A 22,896-nucleotide genomic window follows, 5' to 3' on the forward strand; every position below is an offset into this window, starting at 1 on the left:
CAGACTGGCTGACTCTTCATGCTTTTTCTTCAGATACTATCTTGCCCACGAGGTCTGCCTGGATGATTGCTGTGAAGGCTGCTGGAGGTAGAGAGCTAGTCATTCTTTAACTACTTAATTCTTCATTCTTACTTCTTTTAATCTAGGAAAAACTCAACAGGCTAGGCAAGGCATTGTGTGCATTCAGTGGAGCATAAGTCAGGAGTTAGGTTAAATTGCCTAGTGATCTCATTCCTATAATTAGGTTCTTTTAAGGTTAAAGGGGAACAGGAAATGGCAAACAGGAAAGGCGTAAAAGAGCTGCTTTCATGATAAAGGTATAGGGAGGTCACCTCTCATAGGAGGGTCTTATGACCTGATTTGAAGGAGAAGGAAAGGGGAAGGTCAGAGACCCTCCTGCTTCTGCCATTTCCTCAAAATCTTTCAGCTTCAAATATTCAATCTGCCAAGGTGCCATATTTTTGGCGGTAACATGTTCTGAACCCAGTCAGTCCTAAATTATGTTGTGCCTCATCAGCTGCCTTCCTCTTGTTGTTTGGCAACCACTACACCATCAACAGCTGAAATGTTAGGGTCTCTCATTATTCTATTGCCAGACAAAATGTCAGACTACAGAATGCCCAAAATATTATAAACAATAGAGACATTTTTCATATAATATGTCTCACGAAATATTTAGTACACAATAACACTAAAAAAATTATCCATTCTTTATCAGAGATTCTAATTTAACTGGATATTCTATGTTTTTACTTGGTAAATCTCTTAACTCCTCCTAGAACTATGAAAGAAATTGGACTCTGAGAAGTCCTTTTTTGTTAGTTCTAAAGATTTCAAATGAGAAGTTGAGAATCTATGCTATTCTTGTTTAAATTAAACCCATCTAGTGTTTATATGTCTACTGTATGAAGGAAAAATTATTTTCTCCATAGCAGTTATCACTTTTAACAATTTGTACATGCTTTTGTTTAGTTGCAAAGGCAAGAGAAAAAATAAAACAAAAAAGAAAAGAAAAAAAAAAAAACTCAGCCATTTCAGAGTGAAGTGACTTAAAAATGGCAAGTACCATTTGTCATTAAAAATTCCTCTTCTCAGTGTGGGCTAAGTATGTGAAGGGGTTAAGTCTCAAAGCTCCCTTCAGCCTTTTGCCCTAGGACTCCTATTTACTTTAATGGAAATCACTTTTCCAAGGCACCAAGCAGGGTTCAGAAACACAGGGTTAAAGGTCATCCTGCAACTCCAAGAATAATAAATTTGCAATTTGTACTTTCCTGACCCCTAGAAATATTTTTAGGTGTTTGAGGCCAAAGAAAACAAAGCAGTGCTTTGAAAGGACTGGAAAGTTATCAATTGATCAATTTAAGTGGGATTATCTGATAATTGGGTAAATACATTGTTATTGACATGGAGAAGGAGGAAGGTGTGCCAAGAAAACTCTAATGCCTAGGCCTAGATTTATCTGCTAATCCTTAAAGGAGGCAGTTTACAGAGCACATGAGTAATTGCTCTGCTAACAGATTTATCCTTCGTTTAAGCCCCATTTGGGGCTTAAATCTTCCCCTCTCTTTCAAGCAGTTCAAAATATGGCCTGAATCCCACTGCCCAGAGTGTTACACATTGCAGCCCCTCCCAGGCATGTTCAGACTCCAATTTCTTTGATTTAATATGCACTGCTATAACAAGATACTAGTGCTCTAGCCAGGTATGCTTTATGTGAGTGAACCTTCAGGAATCTTGCATTTGGTTGAGCTACCTGGAGAGAACTGCCTCTTTCTTTTCACCATATTTTCAACCAGATTATTTTTAAACAGAGCCCTAAGGATGACATGGCTTAGTGGGAAGAACCTAAGACTGGAAACCAGGAAACCAATGTTCTAATCTTGACTCTAGCCTCAATGAACTTTGTGACCTTGATTAATCTTGTTACTTTGTCTAACTCTTGTGGCCTCTAATTTCTTACTTATGAGTCAAGGAAATAGAGCTGAGATTGCTTCCAGCTCAAACTATCAATGAAGGAATGAAGTAATTGATCTGCATTTTATGTTTAGCATGTAGACCCAACTACTAGGATTTTCTATGATTTTCATTTCTATCCTTCCTGATATAGACACATGTTATCTCTACAACATGACTGTTACTTGAGCTTTCATGGAATTTCCACTGGGAGAAGTAAGACAATGGCAGAGAGCAGGACAATTTTTATTTATCAAAAAAAAAATCTATACAGAATTTTCCTGTGGATATTAAACTGTTCTGAAACCCCACTATATTCAACTCATTTTAGAAACAGGGTCCTTTTTAAAAAATGAGTTCCAAATCAAAATATCTAAACCTATATGAGTGTACACATATAGTCAAAACAACGTATATATAAAATCTTCCCCTATATTCTCTCAGGCAAAGAGTAACCACTTTTAAATTACAAAATAAATTATTCTCTAAGTGACAACTCTTTCAGTTCATGGATTTCTTGATCTACTCAGACAGATTTCATGCCTCAACTCCATAGCTGACCTTTCTATAGACATCTATGGTTAAGTAGGCAGTATTCAATTGAAAACCTCTTCATTTTTATTTATTTGTTTATTTATTTATTTAACTATAAGTCAGATTTATTAAATTTGAAACCTTTAAAGTCATTTTTAAATCTATCCACGAGGACAGATTTAGTTCCATGAGACTGAGAGATTTTTTTCAGCATATATCTTATTTGTGAGCAAAGGGCCTTAAAAAGATTCACATTTATTTTGAGAAAAATCCACAACAAACAATCAGACAATCTGTAAAAGAAAGAAAGAGTAATCATCCCAGCCTCATTTAAAATACATTAGAGAATGTATTAGTTGTGGTATAGGCTAAACTTCTTAAGAAATAGGGGACAACAAATAATGTGGGTCAAACAAGATAGAAATTTCTCTCTCAAATAACTAGGGTAAAGCCTGAGCAAAAGACATGCATGTGGTGAAGCAGTGAGGCACATGCAGGGAGCAGATAAAGGGAAGCTTGTCAGATGCCAGGGTTGAGGACATCAGTAAAAGGGATTCTCTGTTCCACGAGGTTATCTAAGCGCCTATGTTCCTTTTGTCTTGCTCTGCATTCATTAGCGTGTTCCTCTTACCTGTATAGTCAATACTGGCTTTCATTCTGGCCCACATTTCTCCAGATGAAAAAAGTAGAGTAAGCAGCTTCCTGATATAAAAGAGACTCAGGAGTTTCATACGTCATTTCTGCTCACATCCTATTGGCAAAAGCTTAGTCACATAGTCATTTCTAACTGCAAAGAAGGCTGGAAAATGTAATCTGATTGGACAACTATATAGTATACTTTTAGCAAAAGTTCTGCCCCTACAAGAAGAAGTAGAGAATGGACATGGGGAACATATAGCAGTCTCTATTACAGAGATATGTCATGGTCTACTATTTCTAAAGGTCCCTCCATCAATAGGCAAAACATTTTATAATAATTCTGTATGAGCAATCCAGTCATTACAAAATCTTGGTAATAATGATAAGGTTTCAAACCTTAGTTTTATACCTTCGGTTAATGAAAAGATCAGCTAAGGACAAATACTTAACTTGATGATTCCTTACCAATATGAAACACTTCAAATTAAAAGAGGTTAACTTTTAGGATAGCGTTCTTCTCAGTGTTGCCAAATCTCTAATTTTTCTTGAATGCCTTTCCAATTTCAGACATACATATTAACATATTTGTGAACTGAGATTGATACTCTCCACCTTAACTGGGCAGATGTTGGACATACCTTAAAGGTTAGAGACTAATTGGTCTTTACAACAGGAAAGAACCTGTCAAGTGTTGTTATTTAAGACACACAATTCAATTGGACAGAAGATACAATGTAAAAAGTAGGGCAACATAAGATAATAAGACATAGGAAAGACGTTACTGACAATAATCAACATGATAACTAGCAGTTGTTAAGCACTTACTATGTGGCAGAGATTATTCTATGTGATTTGCATGAATTAAATAATGTAATAACCATAATAATCATATAGAAATATAAGATATTTAATATAACAAATTCAGAAATCTCACTTATTACATCTCTAATAGGTAATCGTTCACGCTTAAAAAAAAAAAAAAGGAGGGAAGCCCACTACCTCACATAGTAGACTGTTAATTTTTTTTAACACTGAACCCATTTCTTTCTTTTTTTTCTAGTTTTATTGAAATATAATTGACATATAACACTGTGTTAGTTTAAGGTGTAAAATATAATTATGTGATGCATATATATTATATATGTAATACTTGCAAATGATTATCACAATGAGTTAACATCCAGTACCACTCATAGTAAAAATTGTTTTTCTTGTGATGATAACTTTTAAGATTTAACCTCTTAGCAACTTTCAAATACACAATACAACATTCTTAACTATAGTCACCATGCTGTACATTGTATCCCCAGAAATTATTTATCTTAAAAATGGAAGTTTGTACCTTTTGATCACCTTCACCTATTTTCCCCAACCCTCCCCCACCCCCAATTCTGGCAACCACCAATCTGTTTTCTCTTTCTATGAGTTTGGTTTTTTTTAGATTCCACATAGAAATTAGATCATGCAGTATTTGTGTCTCTGACTTATTTAACATAGAAAAGCCCTCAGGGACCATCCATGTTGTTGCAAATGGGAGGATTTCCTTCTTTTTGTTGCTGAATAGTATTCCATTGTATCTACATACCACGTTATTTTTGTCCACTCATCCCACTGATGGACATTTAGGTTGTTTCTATGTTTTGGCTATTGTGAATAATGCTGAAATGAACATGGAGCTGCAGAAGATATCTCTTTCAGACAGTGATTTTCCTTCCTTTGGATAAATATCCAGAAGTGGAATTGCTGGATTATATGGTAATTCTATTTGTAATATTTTGAGGAACAACCATTCTATTTCCCATTATTACTCTATCAATTTACATTCCCATCAACAGTGCACAAAGGTTCCCTTTTCTCCATATCCTTGACAACCCTTGTTATCTCTTGTCTTTTTGATGATAGACATTTTAATCAGTATGAGATAAGTTGCTGTAGTTTTGATTTGCATTTCTCTGATGATTAGCAATGTTGAGCACACTTTCATGTACCTTCACGTACCTGTTGGCCCTTTGGATGCCTTCACTGGAAAAAATTTCTATTAGGTCCCTCTGCCCATTTTTAAATCAGATTGTTTGTTGTTATTATTATTTTTTTCTTGCTATTGTGTTATATAAGTTTTGTATATATTTTGTACATTATATTTTATACATCTTTACTGGAATATAATTGCTTCACAATGCTGTTAGTCTCTGTTGTACAACAAAGTGAATCAGCCCTATGCATACATATATCCCCATATCCCCTACCTCTTGCATTTCCCTCCCACCCTCCCTATCCCACCTCTCTAGGTGGTCACAAAGCACCAAGCTGATCTCCCTGTGCTATGCTGCTGCTTCCCACTAGCTATCAATTTTACATTTGATAGTGTATATATGTTGATGCTACTCTAACTTTGGCAACTCCTTTTCAGATACATGCTTTGCAAATATTTTCTCCCATTCTGTACATTCCCTTTCCATTTTGTTAGTGATTTTCTTTGCTGTGCAGAAGCTTTTTAATTTGATGTTGTCCCACTTTTTTATTTTTGCTTTTGTTACGTTTGTTTTTTGTGTCAAGTCCAAAAAATAATTGCCAAGAACAATGTCAATGAACCTACCCCATTTGTTTTCTCCTAAGACCATTATTTTTTGCATATTTTAATTGAGGTGTAGCTGATTTAAAATATTATATGTTTCAGATGTACAATATAGTGATTCACAATTTTTAAAGGTTATAATCCATTTATAGTCATTATAAAATATTGGCTATATTCCCCATGTGGTACCATATATCATTGTAGCTTATTTATTTACACATAATAGCTTATAACTCTTAATCCCCTACCTCTATCTTGCCCCTCCCCTCTTCCCTCTGGCCACTGGTAACCACTAGTTTGTTCTCTATATCTGTGAATTTGTTTCTGTTTTGTTATATTCATTTGTTTTATTTTTTAGATTCCATGTATAAATGATAACATACAGTATTGTCTTTCTCTGACTTATTTCACTAAGCATAATACTTTTCAGGTCCATCCATGTTGTTGCAAATGGCAAATTTTCATTCTTTTTTATGGCTGAGTAATATTCCATTGTATCTAGATATACCACATCTTTTTTAGCCGTTCATCTGTTGATGGATACTTAGGTTGCTTCCATATCTTGCTATTGTAAATAAGTGCTGCAATGAACCTTGGGGTCCATGTATCTTTTCAAATTAAGTTTTCATTTTCTTCAGATATATACCCAGGAGTGAAATTGCCGGACCACTGAATGCATTTTTGATGGCTTTATTTCTTAGACAGTTATTCCTTGAGCTAAACAATGACCCTCATCAATACCCATTCAGTGGTCCTAATTTTATTATTCTTTCTTACAAGTGAAGTCTCTCAGGTGAAATACTTAAAATCTGCTATCATGGCACTCTTCAAATTCTTTCTATGATAATCCTCCCTGGGACCTAGAAACATTTCTCAAACAACATGGCAGCCCAATTGATTGAGATTATTTTTACCTTCCTCTAGTCAGAATCCATTAAAACCTCCAGCTTGCATCTAAGGTTGGTTTTATAAACCTCATTGCAGGGTTGGCTAACTACATGAAAGACTAGTTGTATCTCAGGGGTTCTCCTACAGTTCTACCACTTAACTATGTGCCACAAGAACACAAGCTGTATCCCTCATGCCACCTGCGAGTTCATCTTTCAGTAACTCAGTTTGCTTGAGTTGTAGAGGTTACAACAGTGTCTACACTATATCAACCATCTTGATAAATATATATATATATATATATATATATATATATATATTTATTTCTAGCCTATATGAATTAGAGGAGATAAAAAGAGAAGTGTATATTACCTGTGGTTGTCCATCTACATGGCAACAAAAGACAGAAAACTAAGCATAACTTTGAAACTAGAGAATTGTAAGATAAGATGACCTTTGAATTGATAAGAAGAACTTATTTATGCAGATCCAAAGGTACTAGGAGGCTTGCAAGTGTTTTACTTAAATAACTCTTACATAATGTATCTCAGGATAAAGGAAAAAATAATTTACCTATGTTTCAGAGCATCTGAAATTGACAAACTAGAAAACCCAGCATTAGGATATACGTATTAATTTGTCCTAATAAATGTGACCCAAATTATTACATCTTTTTCTTAGCCTCAATGTCCTTTCTTATGATCAACAAAGTAACTCTGCTCTGTACCTGACAATTCCACAGCTAGTTAATGATTCATTAAGATTTTATCATTTTGGTGACATATTATTGAATCTGGCTTCCTCAGGAGGCTGATCCAGTGATTACAAGAGTAACTAGCAAATGCTTAATCACCCACTTTATTATCTTCCTATTAATAATAAATACCAGGAGGTAATGTATATAATTACATTGCTAGTTTAAGAGTGGCATTAGACCTTAAACTTTGCAATATTGGAACACTAATTTAATTTGAACAGCATCACATTGGTACTTGGGACAACAGCTGAGTAAAAGCATAAGAGAATATAAATCCCTCTATTTCAAATCAGGAAAAGTCATTGAAAGATTACATTCATGGAATCTGGAGCCCTTCTAAATAGTAGTATTTCTTTAAATAAACTGTTGTACATTATCATCTCTCAAATGATTTGTGACCTCTAGTATTTGAGAAATTACTGTTAAAATGTCTGGCTCCTTTATGTTAGACATATAGGGACTTCAAACAAGGATCCTCCCTGTGAAATTATCAATTTACCTGCTTATTTATCTCAGTCTTCTGACTGTTAAATGCAGATAGTAATAAAATTGAATTTTTAATAAATATTTGTGGTTCTTTCTACTGTCTTTGACACAATAAGGCAATATTATGTTTAGCTTTCTTCTGATAAAAAGTGTTACCACTAAACAATCTGTTTAAGCACAGATTATTAAGGGATTCTGTAATCAAGGAACACCCCTGCCAATTGATCAGGTATCCTTTTGGTCAAAGAGCAAGTATTTTCTCGAGTACCTACTATGTGTCTTTGGCACAGAGATTCTCAACTTTTATACTGCTGTGATGTACATAAGAGATGACATTCACCTATGAGACATACATCCAATAGGCAGTACCATGAAATGTCAGCTGTTGCTCCATTTTTCTCTGGCATTCAAGGAATAACATTAAGATGTAACTGAATATTGTTATTATACAAATAATATTGAATACTGACCTTACTGTAATTTATACAACATGAATATTGGATACTTAAAATCTTATTAGTGACACATTGCACATAACAAACCCAGACTTACCAGCATGTCAATTGCTCTTGCTCAGAGTCTAACTTTTCCAAGTCCTATAAGTCCAAATGAACTTCACTTGGTCACTGTATGTGTACAATTTCTGTGGTACATACTCCTGTTTCTGCGACTTTGATCAATGTCACTTTTCTGTCCTAAAAGCTCCCTCTTCTTTGTGCCAAGAATCTAATGTCTATTTAACCTTCAAATCCCGATTCAAATCTTTTATTTTTCCTAATCATACCCAATTATTTCTGCAAGTAACAATCTGCTCATTCACTGAGTTCCTATTTTAAGTATTTATTATACATCTATAATATATACAACATGCTCTAACTTCCCATTTGTTTTGTATCAGCCAGCACCATTTAAATTGGTTTAATAGGGCTTCCATTATTCCTCTATTGAAAAGCTAACCTCACTTTTCAATTGCCATGATGGGAAGGATATACATGTCTTATACTTCTTTCTTTCATAGTTCATAGTACAACTTAAAAATATAGAGTGCTCAAATTAGCATTGATAGGTTGATTTATGCTGATGATAGTGTCCTCTATCCATCCATTCTTATACGTCTAAAAGGCAAATTAAAGATGGGAATCCCAGCATGATCTGGGAGCTTATTAGAAATGCAGAATTTTGGAAATCATTCCAGACCTAACTGAATCAGCTTTTGTACCTTTAAAAGACCCCCAGGTGATTCACATGCATATTAAGTTTATGGAACACTGATAAAACTAAAGCACAGAATTTTTGAACTTTCAGTATTCATAATATAAAGAATATTTAGTATTTAGATACAGAATATTTATAATATTTGGTTAATGGTATTATTCAAAAATAACTTTTTACCCAAAACCATAAATCAAAAAGGAAAATGATTATTTCCTATTATTAGTCCCATATTTTCAACATTACTAAACAGTTAATATCAACATTATACATGCACTATATAACATATACAGTCCAACATACTCTTTTTCTGATGTGGAGAGTAATGTCTAAAGATGATAAGTGACTTGTCAAAAGGCACAAAGCCAATGACTTACAGGTTGGAATTTAGCTAGTTACTCTATTTCATTTTATTTAATGCACTTGGGAAGTCTATAAGGTAAATATTACTACTAACTCCATTTTGATGATGAAGAAAGTAAAGCTTAAAAGTGATAGGGAAGTTCCTTTAAATAGGGAAACAAATAAATAAATCAGAGATTCACATATACATCTCTGTTCTTTGACACCATGCTTTTATTCATGCTCTTCTATGATCACAATCACCCATGGCATAAATTTCCAAAGATGTGAAACAGAGAAGAAACATGACAGATTTAAGGAAAGTCAAAGAAGGTTAATTTGGAGAAAGTAAGGTGGAATGTAGTATATGTTGTTGCTGGAAAGGAGGAACGCTTCATTTCACAAACTAAAGTTATAGATTTTCATTTTTCTCAAAATAATACAAAATAATTTTAAACAAGAGTGTGATATAAATAATTTTCTGTTTGAACAGAATACTCTAACAGCATTATGGAGAACATATTGGAAAGGAAATTAGAATGGATGGAAGAAGACTAGCTAATATTTTCTTGCTGAACTCTAGGCAAGGATTATTGGCAACTTGGACTAGGGGATTTGGCGTTAAAAAGACAGAGATTAGAAATTGAATTTGAAGACGAGAATAAAATCAATAGGAATTAGAGATAGTTTTAATATATCAAGTAAAGGTAAAGAGAAGTCTTAAAGAAGAGCTTTAGGCCCCTGGTTTACTATTTGGATGAATGAAGGTGTCTTTCACTGACTGAAATAAGAAGGCCTAAAATAATAATAGGTAATAAACTCTGAGATGACAGTATGGAGTTTGAGGTACACGTGAACCATCGAAGTTCAGAATATACTTAAAAATATAGGTCAGGGATTCATAGACAGCTTTGAGTTAAAGACACTAGATTGTGAATTATTTATGTATAGAACGAAAAGTATTCTATACTTCTCATTCTAAGATTGAGGGTTGAGTAATGCCAACACTAATAAACCTGCAACAGAGATGGAGAAATAACAGACATAGAGGGAGGAAAGTCAAGAGAACATATTACTTTAGAGGCCAACAGAAAAGTATCTCTTTAAATAAGGAAGACCTGTGTAAAGCAAGTACTAAAATATGTCTGTTGGATTGAACAACATGGAGATCATTGGTGACTGTATTGAGAGCCACTTTGGGGGAACAGTGGGACCAGGTTTGAATGGGTTTTTAAAGCAAATGAAAAGTGGATAAATTGAGGTATTAAATATGGAAAATTCCTTCTCTAAGCGTACTGATGAAGAGGAGGAAATGTATGGAAGTAGATAGGAGATCTGAAATAAAAATGGGATTGATTTGTTTGATTGTATACTTAAGATGGGAAATATTTAGGAGTTTCTAAATACCTATGGGAAGGATTTAGTCAAGAAAAAGAATATTAGAATACACACAAGCTATAAGGAAAAATTTATTTTGAATGATTCCAGAAAATAAGGAAGGAATAGAAAAGCAGGCATAGGTTTTATCAGTCATTTCATTCTACCTGAGATGTGACATGCTGCCACAGCAATGGTTGCTAGCTTGGTATTGCTTTAAAATAATTTGGTTGCGTCTCAGTCACCTTTGTGGTTGTTTGTGTGCCTAATTTACAAATAGTAGATCTTCATTACAACTATTCAATGTTCAGGCTACACACACACACACACACACACACACACACAAACACACATGGCCCATATACAGCGTTTTGTTTTGAAATAATTTTATATTTTTAGAACACGTCCAAAGTTAATACAGAGAATTCTCATACCCAATTCATCAAGCTTCCTCTCATATTAACATATTACACACTGATATTGTATTTATCAAAACTAAGACATTTACATATATGTTATATATGGCCCTGGCCTCCAGCAGGCTAATACCATCTCTAGGACACCTTGAGCCCCTTAGCCCTGGGATCCAGCCCCACCAACTAGCAGGCTGACAGCAGCTTCAGGAACCCCAGTGCCCTGCAGCCAGAGACCCCAAGACCTGGAACCTCCCATCAGTGAGCCAGTACTAGCTCCAGGACCCCCTGGACCCAGGCCCCCCACACCAGCAGGCCAAAACCAGTTCCAAGACACCTTGAACCCCTCAGCCAGCCACCCTGGGTTGCAGCCCCTCTCACCAGTGGGCCAGCACTAGCTTTGGGAAGTGCCAGAACTCATAGTGAGCCATGTAAGGAACTGGCCCCCACCAACCAGCAGACCAACACTAGGTCTGGGAACCACAGCCCCACAACTACCCACTCCAGAACCTGGCTCTGCACACCAGTGGGCCAGCACTAGCCCCAAAGACCCCCTACGGCCTTGCAACCAACCAGACCAGGGGCCAGCCATGCCTACCAGACCACCCACAGTAGTCAGTCCACCATAACAGAAGGACCCAGGCAACCCATATAGGGGGCACCCCTATAGCATATAGCTCTAGTGTCCAGAGGGCAGTGTGCTGTGGGGACACACAGGATGTCTCTTACAAAAGATAACTTCTCCAAGGCTGTGAACTGTAACCAACTTGCCTGATACATAGAAATAAAAACAGCAAATTAGGCAAAATGAGGCAACAAAAGAACATGTTCCAAAGGAAAGAATAAGATAAAACACCAGAAGATGAACTAAGTGGAGAAAAGCAATCCACCCAATAAAGAGTTCAAGGTAATGATCATAAAGACAATCAAAGATCTCAGGAGAAAAGTGGATGAACAGAGCTAGAGGTTAGAAGGTTTTAACAAAGAGTTAGAAAGTATAAAGAAGAACCAAACACAGATGAAGAATACAATAACTGAAATGAAAAATACACTAGAAGGAATCAACAGTAGATTGGATGATACAGAGGAAGAGATCAGTGAGCTGGAAGACAGAGTAGTGGAAATCATGGAAGCTGAACAGAAAAAAAAAGAATAAAATAAATGAGGACAGTTTAAAAGATCTCTGAGACAACATCAAGTGTACTAACATTCTTATTATAGGGGTCCCAGAAGGAGAAGAGAAAGAGAGGGGTGCAGATAACATATTTGAAGGATCATAGCTGAAAACTTCCCTAACCTGGATAAGGAAATAGACACCCAGGTCCAGGAAGCAGAGTCCCAGACAGGATCAATCCAAAGAGGATCACACCAAGACACATATAATTAAAATGGCAAAAATTAAAGATAAAGAGAGAATATTAAAAGCAGCAGGGGAAAGCAACAAGTTATGTACCAGGAAACTCCCCCAGAATGCTACAAGCTGACTTTTCAGCTCGGAGGAAGGAGTTGTATGATATATTTTAAAGTGATGGCCAGAAAGAAGTGGTATGATATATTTAAAGTGATGAAGGGGTAAAAACTACAAGTTAGAATATTCAACCCAACAAGACTTTCATCTAGGTATCATGGAGAGATCAAAAATTTTGCAGACAAGCAAAAGCTAAAGGAGTTCAGCGTCACCAAACCAGCTTTACAAGAAATTTTAAAGGGCATCTCCAAGTGAAAAAGAGAAGGCCACAACTAGAAACATGAAAATTAAAAAAGGAAAAAGCTCATTGGTAAAGACAAATATACAGTGAAAGTAGTAAACCAACCACATATAAAGCTAGTAGCAAGGTTAAAACACAAAAGTAGTAAAATCATCTATATCCAAAATGAGCAGTTAAGGGATACACAAAACAAACAGATGTAAAACATGATGTCAAAAACAAAACTGATGTAAAAAAATTGCATTATTATTATTTTTTATTTCTTTAATTCTGTACCTATATTAGATGATAGATGTTTACTAAATTTATTGTGATAATCACTTCATGATTTATGTAAATCATATCACTATGCTGCATAGCTTGAACTTATACAGTGCCATATATCAATTATATCTCAATAAAACTGGAAGAAAAAAAGTTTGTTTAACCAAAAGACCTGAGATTCCAACCCTTATATCAGCGTTTTACAAATATCAGTGTATAGACTAGTGTCGGTTTTTGATGTTTCATAAAAATAAATGTATTCCATTAAAGGACTGGCCTTTATTCTAAAATTTATTTATTCTCTCTCTTTAGTGTATACACACACACACACACGAAATAGTAATGAGAATAGATAATAGTTTTTCTTTGCATTATTTAATTGATAAGATAGATCACGGGCAATAATATTCTGGACTCACTTTTTTTACTGTTTTGAAATTTCCCATAATTTGGAAATGATTTGCTATAATTTATCTTCTGATCTAGTATCATTTCAGAGTATCTAATGACTCTAAAATGTGGTTCTGGGGTGTGATTGCATATTCTTGTGTGAGCATGTATTTGCAGAGAGAAAATATAATATGTGAAAATATATTTGTAAGGAGGCAAAAGACCTATACTCCAAAAACTATAAGAAACTGATGAAAGAAACTGAAGAAAACACAAACAGATGGAAAGATCTACCATGTTCTTAGATTGGAAGAATTAAAACAATGACCATACCAGGATCCACTGATGTGGTGATGTCATGCTCCCAGGTGGGGCCTAAGCCTTGCGAGATGAGGAACTGACATTCACAGCAGCGGGGCTGCTCTTCTCCTTCTGTTGGCGGCCCCTTGCCTCTCCTCCCCACCATTGGTGGTGTGTGGAAGGCAGGGGTGTGGAACCTGGCCTGACCCTTGGTCTCCCACCCCTGCCTCAAGGTGTCAGCAGGACCAGGGTCCTCTGAGACAGCAGACACTCACTTCACCTTTTCAGCCTGTGTCTCACAAGCGGCCCTCCCCGAGGTGGGGGTGGGGGCGGGGCACCTGGTGCTGTGCCCACTGGCCAGTGTGAGAGAATGTCTCACAGGCTCTCTGCGATGCCCCTGGAGCACTCCAGGGCATGCCTCAGGTGCCCAAGGCTGAGCAGGTGGCATTGTTTCCTGTTCCCAGTGAGCCCCTTCAGTCTCCACTGTGGTGGTGCTTCGGTGAACACCTCTCTTGGGGAGGTCTAGATGGTAAAGGAGACACGAGTGTCCCTCTCCTGGGGCCAGGTGCCCCCTCTTTGTGGTGTCCTCACTGCCTCTTGTGGGTACTGACTTGGCCTCTGTGTTCCCCCTTCACCAGAGGTTGCATGAGGGCGTGTGAGCGATAGTGGTGGGCTGAGCAATAGTGGTGGGCTGGGCGATGTGAACAGGGACTGTCACATTGTACACTGTTCATGGGAATGTAAATTGGTGAAGCCACTGTGGAAAACAGTATGGAGATTTCTCAAAAAACTAAAAATACAGCTACCATATGACCCAGGAATTCCACTCTTGGGCATATATCTGAAAAAAACAAAAACATTAATTTGAAAAGATACATGCACCCCAAAGTTCACAGCAGCACTATTTACAATTGACAAGATATGGAAGCAACCTAAGTGTTCATCAATGTGTGAATGGATAAAGAAGAAGTGGTATACATGTACAATGGAATAAAACTCAACCATAAAAAAGAATGAAATTTTGCCATTTGCAGCAACATGGATGGACTTGGAGGGCATTATGCTAAGTGAAATAAGTCAGAGAAAGACAAATACAGTATGATATAACTTATATGTAGAATCTAAAAAATACAACAAACTAGTGAATGTAGTAAAGCAGAGGCAGAATCATAGATACAGAGAACAAACCAGTGGTTACCAGTGGGTGGGGGAGGCAGGCAACATAGGGTTGGAGAGTGGGAAGTGCAAACTGTTGTTGCAAGATAGGCTCAAAGATTTATTGTACAAGATGGGGAACATAGACAATATTTTGTAATAACTGTAAATGAAAAGTAACCTTTAAAATTGTATAAGTATTTAACATTTTAAATAAATAAATAAAAACTTACTGACTCTCCTAAAACTATGGGCTATAAAAACCAGACTTGATTGACAAAGATGGCGGTGTGGGGGACACTGAGTTAGCGTTTCCCCACAACTAGGGTGCCTGCTGGCCGCTGTTTGGGGACCCTGATGCCCAAGGAGACAGGAAGAACCCCCAAGTGAACCGGTAGGACATGGGGGGACAGAGGGGGAAGGAGAAGTGGTGGTCAGACAGGATTGGCATCCCTGAGGTTGGGGAGATCAGGAGAGGTAGGTGGGAGGAGCCATCTGGGAGGAGTGGGAGAGGAGAGAGGGTGTTTGTCCCACCCACTTGGGCCCGGGAGCCTGCTGAGCTCCCAGGCTGGTCCCCTGCCCTCAAAGGACCCCCTCCCCCTGGCTGCATTGATCCTGGGGCATAGGAAGGAGGCTGAGGGGAGTTCAGGAGAGGCGGGTGGGAGGAGCCATCTGGGAGGAGCAGCAGAGGAGCGCAGGGCAATTGCCCCACCCACTCGGGCATGGGGAGCCTGCTGAACTCCCAGGCAAGTCTCCTGCCCTCCAAAGCCCCCCCCAGGCCACATGGGTCCTTGGGGGCATAGGAGGGAGGCCGGGAAGATCAGGAGAAGCAGGCAGGAGGAGCCATCCAGGAGGAGTGGGAGAGGAATGGAGGGTGTTTATCCTGCCCACTCGGGCCAGGGAGCCTGCTGAGCTCCAAGGCTGGTCCCTTGACCTCCAAGGCCTCCCACCCCAGGAATGCATTGGTCCTGGGGGCATAGGAAGGAGGCGGAGGGGAGAACAGGAGAGGCAGGTGGGAGGGGCCCTCTGAGACAGAAGAGTAGGAGAGGAGAGGAGGACGTTTGCCCCGCCCACTCAAGCCCAGAAAGCCTGCTGGGCTCCCAGGTGATGTCCCCTGCCCTTTGAGACCAGGGGTGGGGGACACACCTGGGGCCCTTCTGTTCCTTAAGTCTAAGCCCTACCCCCCACAGCCCCCAAGGCCTTTTCCAGCCCTGTGGGTCCTAAGCGTAGGCCCCACCCACCACCCAAACCTTGCCCTTGCTTATGCCCTGCCCTCCACATCCAAGGCCTTTTCCCACTTTTTTTTTTTTTCTCTTTTCCCTCCTCCTCTTCTTTACTATTGTGGTATTGTTGCACTTTCCGGTTGTTGATTCATCTATATTTATATTTTTATATTCTTTCTAATATATCTGTTAGTTTCCAAGTCTAATATTATTTTTTATTGTGTTATAGTTCTCTCTTTTATTTTTTTTTTTAACCACCCACGTGGCTTGTGGGATCTTGGTTCACCAGCCAGAGATTGGGCTGAAGCTCCTGCAGTGGGAGTTCCTTGTCAGAACCACTGGACTAAGAGAGAAACTCAGACCCCAGGGAATATTCATCAGGGTGAGATGAGGTCACATGGTGGTCCTCATCTCAGCACCAACACCCAGCTATACACAACAGCCTACAAATTCCAGTGTTAGAAGCCTCAGGCCAAACAACCAGTAAGACAGGAACACAATCCCACTCATTAAAAAAAAAAAAAAAAGAGAGACAGCAAAAAAATATGTCACAGATGAAGGAGCAAGGTAAAAACCTACAAGACCAAATAAATGAACATGACATAGGCAATCTATCTGAAAAAGAATTCAGAGTAACGATAGTAAAGACGATCCAGAATCTTGAAATATAACGGAGGCACAAATTGAGAAAATACAAGAAATGTTTAACAAAGATCTAGAAGAACTGAAGAAGAAACAAAAAGAGATGAACAACATAATAACTGAAATGAAAAATACACTAGAAGGAATCAACAACAGAATAACAGAGGCAGAAGAATCAATAAGTGAGCTGGAAGAAAAAATGATGGAAATAACTGCCAAGGAGCAAAATAAAGAAAAAAGAATGAAAAGAATTGAAGACAATCTCAGAGACCTCTAGGACAACACTAAACGCACGAACAGTTGAATTATAGGGGTCCCAGAAGAAGAAGAGAAAAAGAAAGGGTCTGAGAAAATATTTGAAGAGATTATAGTCAAAAACTTATCTAACATGGGAAAGGAAATAGTCACCCAAGTCCAAGAAACACAAAGACTCCCATACAGGATAAACCCTAGGAAAAACACACAAAGAAACATATTAATCAAACTAAAAAAAATTAAATTCAAAGAAAAAATATTAAAAGCAACAAGGGAAAGACAAAAAATAACATGCAAATGAATCCCCATAAGGTTATCAGCTGATTATTCAGCAGAAACTCTGCAGGTCAAAAGGGAGTGGCAGGATATACTTAAAGTGATGAAAGAGCAAAACCTACAACCAAGATTACTCTATCCAGCAAGGATCTCATTCAGATTTGCCAGAGAAATCAGAAGCTTTTCAGACAAACAAAAGCTAAGAGAATTCAGCACCACAAAACCAGCTTTACAACAAATGCTAAAGAAACTTCTCTAGGCAGGAAACACAGGAGAAGGAAAAGACCCACAAAAACAAACCCAAAACAATTAAGAAAATGGTAATAAGAACATACATATCGATAATAACCTTGAATGTAAATGGATTAAATGCCCCAACCAAAAGACACAGACTGGCTGAATGGATACAAAAACAAGACCCATCTATACACTGTCTACAAGAGACCCACTTCAGACCTAGGGACACATACAGACTGAAGGTGAAGGGATGGAAAAAGATATTCCATGCAAATGGAAATCAAAAGAAAGCTGGAGTAGCAGTACTCGTATGCAATAAAATAGATTTTAAAATAAAAGCTGTTACAAGAGATAAGGAGGAACATTACATAATGATCAAAGGATCAATCCAAGAAGTAGATATAACAATTGTAAATCTTTGTGCACCCAACATAGGACACCTCAATATACAAGGCAAATGCTAACAACCATGAAAGGAGAAATTGACAGTAACACAATAATAGTAGGGGACTTTAACATGCCACCTACACCAATGGACAGATCATCCAAACAGAAAATAAATAAAGAAACACAAGATTTAAATGCCACAATAGACCAGATAGATTTAATTAATATTTATAGGAGATTCCATCCAAAACAACAGATTACACTTTCTTCTCAAGTGCACACGGAACATTCTCCAGGATAGATCACATCTTGGGTCACAAATCAAGCCTTGGAACATTTAAGAAGATTGAAATCATATCAAGCATCTTTTCTGACCACAATGTTATGAGATTGGAAATCAATTACAGGAAAAAAACTGTAAAAGACACAAATATATGGAGGCTAAACAGTGCGCTACTAAATAACCAAGAGATCAATGAAGAAATCAAAAAAGAAATAAAAAAATACATAGAAACAAATGACAATGAAAACACAATGATCCAAAACCTATGGGATGCAGCAAAAGCAGTTCTAAGAGGGAAGTTTATAGCAATTCAATCTCATATCAAGAAACAAGAAAAATCTCAAATAAGCAATCTAACACTACATTTAAAACAACTAGAGAAAGAAGAACAAAGAAGACCCAAAGTCAGTAGAAGGAAAGAAATCATAAAAAATCAGAGCAGAAATAAATGAAATAGAAACGAAGAAAACAATAGCAAAGATCAATAAACTAAAAGCTGACTCTTTGAGAAGATAAACAAAATTGATAAACTCTTAGCCAGACTCATCAAGAAAAAAAGGGAGAGGACGCAAATCAATAAAATTAGAAATGAAAAAGGAGAATCACAACTGACACCACAGAAATACAAAGGATTACAAGAGACTACTACAAACAACTATATGTCAATAAAATGGACGACCACAAAGAAATGAACAAATTCTTGGAAAGGTACAATTTTCCAAGACTGAACCAGGAAGAACTATAAAATATAAACAGATGTATCACAAGTAATGAAATTGAAACCATAATTAAAAATCTTCCAACAAACAAAAGTCCAGGACCAGATGGCTTCACAGGCAAATTCTATCAAACATCTAGAGAAGAGCTAACACTGATCCTTCTCAAACTCTTCCAAAAAATTGCAGAAGGAGAAACACTCCTAAATTCATTCTACGAAGCCACCATCACCCTGAAACCAAAACCAGGAAAAGATATCACAGAAAGAGAAAATTATAGACCAATATCACTGTGAACATAGATGCAAAAATCCTGAACAAAATACTAGCAAACAGAATCCAGCAACACATTACAAGGATCATACACCATGATCAAGTGGGATTTATCCCAGGTATGCAAGGATTCTTCAATATATGCAAATCAATCGATGTGATACATCACATTAACAAATTAAGGAATAAAAATAATATGATCACCTCAATAGATGCAGAAAAAGCTTTCAACAAAATCCAGCACCCATTTATGATAAAAACTCTCCAGAAAATGGGCATACAGGGAACCTACCTCAACATAATAAAGGCCATATAGGACAAACCCAGAGCAAATATCATATTCAGTGGTGAAAACTGAAAGCATTTTCACTAAGATCAGGAAGGAGACAAGGATGTCCACTCTTGCCACTATTATTCAACATAGTTTTGGAAGTCCTAGCCACGGCAATTGGAGAAGAAAAAGAAATAAAAGGAATACAAATTGGGAAAGAAGAAGTAAAACTGTCACTGTTTGCTGATGACATGATACTATACATAGAAAATCCTAAAGATGCCACCAGAAAACTACTAGAACTAATAGGTGAATTTGGTAAGGTTGCAGAAAACAAAATTAATGCACAGAAATCCCTGGCATTCCTATACACCAACAGTGAAAGATGAGAAAGAGAAACTAAGGAAACAATCCTATTAACCATTACAACAAAAAGAATAATATACCTAAGAATAAACCTATCTAAGGAGTAAAAGACCTGTACTCAGAAATCTATAAAACACTCATGAAAGAATTCAAAGGTGACATAAACAGATGGAGAAATATACCATGATCTTGGATTGGAATAATCAATATTGTGAAAATGACTATACTACCCAAAGCAATCTACAGATTCAATGCAATCCCTATCAAACTTCCAATGGCATTCTTCACAGAATTAGAACAAAAAATTTTACAATTCGTATGGAAACACAAAAGACCCCGAATAGCCAAAGCAATCTTGAGAAAGAAAAATGGAGTTGGAGGAATCAGGCTCCCTGACTTCAAACTATAGCACAAAGCTACAGTAATCAAGACAGTATGGTACTGGCACCAAAACAAAAATATAGATCAATGGTACAAGACAGAATGCCCAGAGAAACCCACACACATATGGTCACCTAATTTACAATAAAAGAGGCAAGAATATACAAGGGAGAAAAGACAGCCTCTTCAATAAATGGTGTTGGGAAAACTGGACAACTACATGTAAAAGAATGAAATTAGAACACTACCTAACACCATACACAAAAATAAACTCCAAATGGATTAAAGACCTAAATGTAAGACCAGACACTACAAAACTCTAGAGGAAAAACACTCTTTGACATAAACCACAGCAAGATCTTTTTTGACCCACATCCTAGAGTAATGTAAATAAAAACAAAAATAAACAAATGGGAGTTAATTAAACTTAAAAGCTTTTGCATAGCAAAGGAAACCATAAACAAAACAAAAAGACAACTCTCAGAATGGGAGAAAATATTTTCAAATGAAACAACAGACAAAGGATTAATCTCCAAAATATACAAACAGCTCATGGAGCTCAATATCAAAAAAGCAAACAATCCAATTTAAAAATGGGCAGAAGTCCTAAAGAGACATTTCACCAAGGAAGACATACAGGTGGCCAAGAGGCACATGAAAAGATGCTCAACATCACTAATTATTAGAGAAATGCAAATCAAAACTACAATGACGTATCACCTCACGCTGGTCACAAAGGCCATTATCAACAAATCTAGAAACAATAAATGGTGGAAAGGGTGTGGTGAAAAGAAAACCCTCCTGCACTGTTGGTGGGAATGTAAATTGATACAGCCACTATGGAGAACAGTATGGAGGTTCCTTAAAAACCAAAACTAGAACTACCATATGACCCAGCAATCCCACTACTGGGGATACACCCTGAGAAAACCATAATTCAAAAAGAGTTATGTACCACAATGTTCATTGCAGCTCTATTACAATAGCCAAGACATGGAACCAATCTAAATGTCCATCAACAGATGAATGGATAAAGAAAATGTGGCACATATATACAATGGAATATTACTCAGCCATAAAAAGAAACAAAACTGAGTTATTTGTAGTGAGGTGGATGGACCTAGAGACTGTCATACAGACTGAAGTTAAGTCAGAAAGAGAAAAACAAATACCTTATTCTAATGCATATATATGGAATCTAAAAAAAAAAAAATGGTACTGATGAACATAGTTGCAGGGCAGGAATAAAGATGTAGACATAGAGAATGGACTTGAGGTCACGGAGTTGGAGGGGGAAGCTGGGGAGAAGTGAGAGTAGCATCGACATATATTCACTGCTGAATGTAAAATAGTTAGCTAGTGGGAAGCAGCAGGGAGATCAGCTCGGTGCTTTGTGATGACCTAGAAGGGTGGGATAGGGAGGATGCGAGGGAGGCTCAAGGAGGAGGGGATATGGGAACATATGTATGCACATGGTTGACTCAGTTTGGTGTACAACAGAAACTAACACAGTATAGTGAAGCAATTATACTCCAATAAAGCTCTATTAAAAAAAATCGATTGATAATAAATGTAAGGGTTTATGTCTGGAAAAAATAATAAAAGATAAAAACCAGACTTGTGCTTTTACACATCAAAAACTCAGCAAATATTCATTTAAGAGGTGAATAAATATATAATTTTCAGGTTTTTTAATGTACTGGAATGGAGAGTGGCACCAGATGATTAAATAAGTCTTCTCTTTTAATGGGATCAGGAAGTTTGTCCAAATTACCTCTTTGGCAAGGTCACTCATAATACTCTCCGAGAGGAAATAGGGAATGTAGAACATTCATCTCTTAACATATGGTACAATACATTTCAATTTTTTGCATATGGGATTCTGCTGCAAGTGACAGAAATACAGTAAACTTCATAAAGAAAGGGGCATGTTTCCCAATAATGACACATCCTGCAGTGTGCACAAACATGCTCATGAATTTTCTTTACTCCATCAAATAAAGCAGTGTTACAAAGTAAATCTTGTGGTGTTTAAGAGAGGAAAGCTAAAATAATTTTTTTTATTTATAATTTTTGGTACATTTTTTGGAGGGTCTCAGGAGTATATCATTCTTTCTATCCTATAAAAATGATACTGCTTTTATCTCTGATGCACTGCCAATAGCCTGAAAAGATGGTGGTTTTCTACAATGAGAGCTGATTGTTCAGTTTATTATACCTAGGACCTTTGGAAAATTAAATTATCAATTTCCTCTTCTTTTCATGTCATGTATGATTATTAGACTCCCCTTTATAGTGTGCTTTCATTTTCCTTTAAATGTTCTCATAATCTATGATTACAAGGTTATTTATGTATACACAAGGAGCCCTTTGTTCCATAGTCATCTTTTCCCTGCAGCCTGATTTCGTTAGTGTTTGGAATATCACAGTTTATCACCATGGAGATAACTATAATGTGACAAATACTGGAACAAATCAAATGGGAAGAGCATGATTAGAAAGCAGAAGTAATTTTGTTTTTTGAATGAACAGCTTCATTGTAACCAATGATACTCCTTAAAGATCTTTATAATTGTAATCAAAACAAGAAAG

The sequence above is a fragment of the Eschrichtius robustus genome, chromosome 11, assembly GCF_028021215.1.
Source record: "Eschrichtius robustus isolate mEscRob2 chromosome 11, mEscRob2.pri, whole genome shotgun sequence".
Lineage (NCBI taxonomy): Eukaryota > Metazoa > Chordata > Mammalia > Artiodactyla > Eschrichtiidae > Eschrichtius > Eschrichtius robustus.